General features: G+C 42.0%; 1 pseudogene; it reads right to left on the bottom strand.

The window, feature by feature from the left end:
- Window positions 1–595: 595 nt before the first annotated feature.
- LOC126078466 (tubulin beta-2A chain-like) lies at window positions 596–1,811 on the bottom strand (annotated as a pseudogene).
- Between the last annotated feature and the right edge of the window lie 5,570 nt (window positions 1,812–7,381).

The following is a 7,381-nucleotide window of genomic DNA, read 5'->3' as shown; positions in this document are numbered from 1 at the left end:
TGTGAAGAATCTCAGGCCCCACTCCAGCCCCCTTGAATGAGAATCTGAATTTTTAACAAGAAGATGATTTATATGCACATTAAACTTTGAGAAGCATTGCACTAGAGAAAAAAAGAAAAAAAGAAAAAAAAAACACATCTTGCAGATATTCAGGGCTGGCGTTGAAGAGAAACAGTGCCACAAATGATTAAGGATCCATGCAAGTTTTTGCATCTGTGTTGTTTTGTTTTGGTATTGACACTGGGTGATTTGATTAACAATCACTTCCATAAGGGAAAGAGGCGTAGTTTCTCTTTCCTCTACAGAGTTCTTTATGGCTCCACATCACTGTGTTTGATAGGCCTGGGGCCTGCAGTTTGTCACTGAAACAACAAAGAAGGTAGGTTGCCGCTATCTTTTTTTTTTTTGCATTGGACACATGCTTTTTATTAGTGTAGATATCTTAACAAACAATACCGTAATTGTGAGACAAGTTCCATGTATTGCATCAACAGTGTGGCCTGACAGGCAGAACTGAGTACCATAGTATACAAAGACCCACCATGTTTGAGGACAACAAAAGTTCACTAAGGATGCATGATTTAGTCAGAAGTTCTTAAGCCTCCTCCTCGAACTCCTTCTCCTCCTCCTTGAACTCCCCTTGCTCATCAGCCGTGGCACCCTGGTACTGCTGGTACGCTGCTGACACCAGGTCGTTCATGTTGCTCTTGGCCTCGGTGAACTCCATCTCATCCATGCTCTCGCCCGTGTACCAGTGCAGGAAGGTCTTGCGCCGGAACAGGGCCGTAGACTGTTCTGAGATGCTTTTGAACAGCTCCTGGATGGCTGTGCTGTTGCCGATGAAGGTGGTGGACATCTTGAGGCCATGAGGTGGGATGTAGCACACAGCCGTCTTCGCCTTGAGCCTCTGCTTGTCCACCTCCTCCATGGACATACGGCCCCGGATGATGGCAGCCACCGTCAGGTAGTGGCCATGGCGGGGGTCACAGGCAGCCATCATATTCTTGGAGTCCAACATCTGCTGGGTGAGCTCAGTAATGGTCAGGGCCCGGTACTACTGGCTGGCCCGGCTGGTCATGGGGGCAAAGCCAGGCATGAAGAAGTGCAGCAGAGGGAACGGCATGGTATTCACAGCCAGTTTGAGGAGGTCTGCATATAGCTGGTCTGGGAAGCGCAGGCAGGTGGTGACCCTACTCATGGTGGCCAACACCAGGTGGCTGAGGTCCCCGGAAGTAAATATCAAACAGGGCCTCTTTATCAATAAAGTAGGTTTCATCAGTGTTCTCTACCAGCTGGTGGAGAGAGAGGGTGGCACTGTAGGGTTCCACCATGGTGTCTGACACCTTGGGAGAAGGCATGATGCTGAAGTTGTTCATGATGCAGTCAGAGTGCTCTTACTTGATCTTGCTGATGAGCAGTGTGCCCATTCCAGACCCCATGCCACCCTCTAGGGAGTGGGTCAGCTGGAAGCACTGGAGATAGTCACAGCTCTCAGACCCCTTCTGAAACACATCCAGCTCTGGCTCCACCAACTCCGCTCCATCTGTGTAGTGGCCCTTTGCCCAGTTATTGCCTGTACCACTCTGGCCAAAGACGAAGTTGTTCGGCCTGAAGACCTAGCTAAATGTCTAAGACCTGACTGAGTCCATGGTGCCAGGCTCCAGATCCTCCAGGATGACCCAAGGTACGTATGTATTACCAGCAGCTTCATTGTAGTAGACATTGATTCTCTCTAACTGCAAGTCTCTGTCGCCGTGGTAACTGCTAGTGGGGTCAATACCATGCTTATCGCTGATGACCTCCCAAAATCTGATGCCCGTGAACAATTTCACATATGTTTCACCACAGATTAGGAAGTAAACACAAGTAAGCCCATGCTTACCTTGCTCACTGGGTAATCTATCCATGTCATGGATTATAAATTTGAAAAGATTTTTATTTATTTATTGCCTGTTGGATAATCCACCCCGATGAGGCTCTATAATTCAGTTGCCACCTGCCAAATGATCCTTCAAACTCAACCCTGAAGATTCCACAGATTCTGGATATCTCCCACCTGGAGCCTTGAGGCTATGCAAAGGGCTCAGCTGAGATGAAAGGTGCTGAGAGGGGCAGTTAGGATGATAGTGAGTATCACGGCCCAGCAATTGTTCGCAGCTTCTTTCTGTTCACCTTTGATGGTTCTTTCTCATCCATCAGTAGCTCTTTTGAACTTTGGCTCACAGACAAATCCCATGTCAGATCTCAGTCCTATGCAACGTTTTGAGCCATAGGGTTGACTTGAGCTCTCATTCAATTTTATTTGAAAGAAATCAAAGTTACACACAGATGTGAGTAAGAGAAGAAAGCACCTCACCCAAAGTCTGTGTTTCTCAAACCTTCTTAAGCTCCAGGCTGGGAAAATGAGATGCCGAGTCCACTTGAAGATACCAAGGGGAACTCAGCCAGTGAACCAGATGCTGGGAGAATATTTATTAAAGATGGTCTACACATATGAGTTTGGGTCTTTTATCTGCTATGCACACATCTTACCAGTAAGTATAGCCATGTGTCTTTGTGTGTGACTGGATAGGATGTTATTGAAAGGCTCATGCTTCTGCACTTGCTAGGCCTTTAATCTATGGGGACCCAGAAATATTCTCCCTTATGAAGAAATCTCAGTCAGTCAAAACAAAAACAAGGATATGGGCAGACTAAAAATATTGAGCTCAACTGTGCATAAGTATTATGCAAATTAGCCTCTTTTCTGAAGTTGTCCAGTGGAAGTTAGGATGCTGAGGCTTTAGACTTGCATTCTAAGAGATCTTGAGGTTGGTACTTCATTTCTCTGGATTTTGTTCCAATATTCTTAAAACGTTGAGTTTCAAGTTAGCGCCCCATGGAACACTCTTTACAGGAAATTAAGGGTTAATACATGGAGAAGATATGAGGATTCATGACTAAAAAACCTTCTCATGTTCAATTAAATGTGAGGGACATTGAGTTCAACATAGTTAAACGGGCTTCTTTCCTTTGAAACATCTCAGTGTCTGTAACATGTTTATAGTGTAGATGGTACACATCTGAGAGGAGGTACCAAAAAAAAAAAAAAAAAAAAATCCAACCTGTTGCTGTGGCGTTGATTCCAACTCGTAGTGACCTTACAGGACAGAGTAGAACTGCCCCATAGGGTTTCCAAGGAACGGCTGGTTGATTTCAACTGCTGACCTTTTGGTTAGCAGCCAAGTGCTTAACCACTGCGCCACCAGGGCCCTGAAAGGAGGTACAGGTTCCCCCAAATCCTTGATCTTGGATCCCCTTTGATGTGGTAGACTATTTATGTCCCTCAAACATGCTGGGAAACACCACAGTAGCATGACCATTGGGGTTTGTTACAAGGCTGACATTTTGTGATTCTGTGATCACGCAGGCCTGTATTCCTCCTTCATTTCTTCCTGGATGGGTCTGTCCAGAAGAGCTTAAGTAGTGGGGAAGTCATCTATATTTTGGACCAGTGCAGTTCTAATTGTCTATGCCTCCCTTAACGGATATTTAGGTAGAAGCAATTAGCTCCCAGTTAAAAGCTACAGTTTCAAGCCATGTAGAATAGGTTGAAATATAAATTGACCTAATGGAAGGAAGCTGTTTTTTTCATTCTGAGTCACTGCCAGAATCAAATCTGTATACAGTTTACACCAGCAGATTAAAATGAAAGCATTTGCTTGAAAGGGAACAAAATGCCTCTCAACCTATTATTAGACAGTCGGTTTAAAATGTTTCTCCTGGTTAGCTTCTGCGAGTTCTGTCTTGCATCCTTCTTTTCTCCTCAATGAATGCTACAGTTGTGACGGCCATTAAACAGGACTATTTTACTGAACAAAACATTAAAATTACGAAATTAAGTGCCCGTGGTGTTTGTACTCGAAGCTTTTGTAATTGGGTATTAATACACAAGGGAAACGTGCCGGTTTACTAGGAAATGTGTTCTGCTAAAGCGAATCATTATGCCATAGTATTTTAAAACTAAAGAATTCTGGGATCAAAAGAGGAAACCCTGGTGGCGTAGTGGTTAAATGCTATGGCTGCTAACCAAAGGGTTGGCAGGTCGAATCCACAGGGCGCTGTTTGGAAACTCTGTGGGACAGTGCTACTCTGTCCTATAGGGTCGCTATGAGTTGGAATCAACTCGTTGGCACTGGGTTTCTGGGTTGGGATCAAAAGACTTCTAAGTCAAAAGGATAGCAAGCTAAGGTTCTAATTTCTTCTGGCTTTTAAGGAGCAGGCTAGAATTCAACAACAACAACCAAAAACAAATTCCTGATTCTTGCTTTACAGGAAGATGATGCAAACTTGGATTAGCATTTTTAGAGAATTCTCCCCAGCTGCAAACTTATTGGGATTTTTTTTTTTCTCCTCCTTTTCAAAATTATCAGTAAACTTTTCTGTGTTTAAAATGACACATCCAGTTCGTGTCTACTTTTGGGGAAAGCTGTTAAGTTATTTAGCTTCAAAATGAGCTTTTTCTCAGCCTTCCTAAAGGTGGTTCCTGGAATCAGTCTAATTTTGAATACCTGTTCCTGGGTAGAGCTTATTATTAGTCAAAGAATACGTGCTGACAGGCAGAGACAAAAAGGTCACACAGAAGGTCACTTTTCACCAGAAATGTGATTTATGTGCTATAAGGCACCCTATTATTGTTAGATAGGAACGGAAGTTCAGGCAAAGAATATGGGACTTGAAAAGTCTCTTATTTCCAAAAGTTGAGACAGACTTTAGGGGAAATTATGCCATGAATTTCTATTTCACTAGGAATGAGACTGCCTGGTGAGAAATGAAGACAAAATTAGAGGCAGCTATAAAAGCCAAAGTAATTTTATTAGGTTTGGGGAATAAACTATCTAAAGTATTAAAGAAAAATTGCATTTATACACATAACCCATTAACCATTGCTGTCGCGTCGATTCTGGCTGATAGCGACCCTATAGTACAGAGTAGAACTGCCCCATGGAGTTTCCAAAGAGCACCTGATGGATTCAAACTGCCGACCTTTTGGTTAGCAGCCATAGCACTTAACCACTATGCTATGAGGGTTTCCATTTATGCACATAAAAGTGAATAACTTTTAAAATTATTAATTACGGTGGGGGCGAAGAATATTAAATGTACCATGGACTGGAAGAAGTACGAACAGAATGTTCCTTAGAACCTAGGGACTGCCAGAATACTGAATATACCATGGACTGAGAGAAGTACAACTAGAATGCTCCTTAGAAGCAAGGATGGCAAGGCTTTGTCTCACATACTTTGGTAATGTTATTAGGAGGGATCAGTTCCTGGAGAATGATATCATGCTTGGTAAAGTAGAGAGTCAGCAAAAAAGAAGAAGACCCTAACAAGATGGACTGATACAGTGGCTGCAACACTAGGCTCAAGCATAGCAACAATGGTCAGGAAGGCGCAGGACTGGGAAGTGTTTTCTTTTGATGTAGATAAGGCATTGGTGGTTCAGTGATAGAGTTCTCACCTTTCATGCTGATGACCCAGCTTTGATTCCCCTCCAAGGCGCCTCAAACACAACCACCACCCATCTGTCAGCAGAGGCTTACAGGCAACTATGATGCTGAACAGCCTTCAGCAGAGCTTCCAGACTAAGACATAGTAGGAAGAACGGCCTGGCCATCTACTTCTGAAAATCAACCAATGAAAACTGTATGGATCACCATGGTCTGACCCACAACTGATCATGTTGATATGCAGGACGCAGCAGTGTGTTCTTCCATTGAGCATGGAGTCACCATGAATCGGGGCCCCCTTGAAAGCACCCACCTACCGACAACAATAAGTATTTTCAAATGGAAAATCTATTAAATATGGTGTGCCATGTAGCTAAGACCCACTAGTGGTCCATGTTTTGGGTACATGTGTATGTATGTATATATAATTTCTATTTGACGGTGAGAAAGAAGAAGAGAGAGAGAGAGAGACAGGCAGACAGAGAGAGAGACAGGCAGACAGAGAGAGAGAGCAGAAGGACCTTTACTATAGTTTAGATTCAATGTTAGAATACGAAAGATTTTCAAGAGTCAAAACCAGCTTTATACTTACATGCTAAATATCAAAAAACAAAAGAAGGCTAATAAATTAAAATGGCATCACAAACCACAGAATGGGCCCAGTTCCTTTACTAAAGCTGAAGACCTTGTGTTGGCCTAGGAGAGAGGGCGCACTTGGCCTGGAGCAGTGTCCCAAGTTCATCCATCTGCAACCGGTTGACTGTGTTTCACGTTGGTGATGAATTATAATCCGTTTCCTCAGTCTAATCCTTTTCATTTATTTATATTTTATGGAGGAAACATAAAAGTCTTCTTAGAAAAATCCAACTGTTTTTGATAAACCTTGTCATGTGCAAATAATGGAGCCTTGTCAAGGCCAAGCTTTTCTGGAAATTTATACCTTCTAATAATAATTAAAAGGGGGGGGAACGAAAATCAGAAACAAATAAGAAATATATTAAATTGGATTCAAAGCATGTTTGTGGCTTTGAATCAGTGGCAGTAAAGCATTTTCTATCAAAAAATGTTTAAACATGGCAGTGTAACTAAAATCCACATTCAGCTTGAATTTGAGATTTCTCAAATAGTGAAACCATGACTTCAATTTTTAAGCCTAAGGAAGAAAGAAAACATTTAGTTCTCAGTGAAGCATTATATTAATAGGCTGGATCGAGGACAAAGAGAAAGAGCTGGGCAGTGGGATGAACTGTTGCTCAATGAAAGATCTTAAAATAGGCTGGAAAATGTTCTCAGCACGCGGTTTTGAAAATTATTTCTAAAGAAGTAAAGTTCTCGTATGAACAACGAGCAACTCTTTAACTATTCCTCGAGCATATATAGCTAGGTTCTTATGTTTCAAGTATTTTTTTCCAGTGTTTGTCCCAGTAGCATCTCATAAATATATATTTTGTAAATAATAACAATTCATAATGTTTACAAATTTAATATTCTGAGACAAAAATGACCCATTTTTATGATGACTCCTGTCTTTTACTTCTTTGTATATTTCTGTTAAATTAACAGAACTCTTCAGCTTAATTAACAGCACTCTTCAGCTAAAGAGTGAAGATTCTATTTAAGAGATTACATTTGCTTTGAAATCCTAATGGAATATATTCCCCATTGTTACTTTTTTTTCCCCCTAATAGAGTGAGACTATTTTTTGTGGTAGTAGTTCTCAACCCTGGCTGTCTGTTATAATTTCTAGGGAGTTTCTAAAAATACCGATGCCTGGCCTCATGTCAGACCTCTGGAAACCACATCTCTACAGTATGATCCTGGGCATCTGAGTTTTCATAAGCTCCTTGGGTGATTCTATTGAATAGCAATGTTAGGACCAATTGCTCGAT

The sequence above is a fragment of the Elephas maximus genome, chromosome 6 (assembly GCF_024166365.1).
Source record: "Elephas maximus indicus isolate mEleMax1 chromosome 6, mEleMax1 primary haplotype, whole genome shotgun sequence".
Taxonomy (NCBI): domain Eukaryota; kingdom Metazoa; phylum Chordata; class Mammalia; order Proboscidea; family Elephantidae; genus Elephas; species Elephas maximus.
The sequence above is the reverse complement of the archived record's forward strand: the minus strand, read 5'-3'. Positions and strand labels throughout refer to the sequence as shown.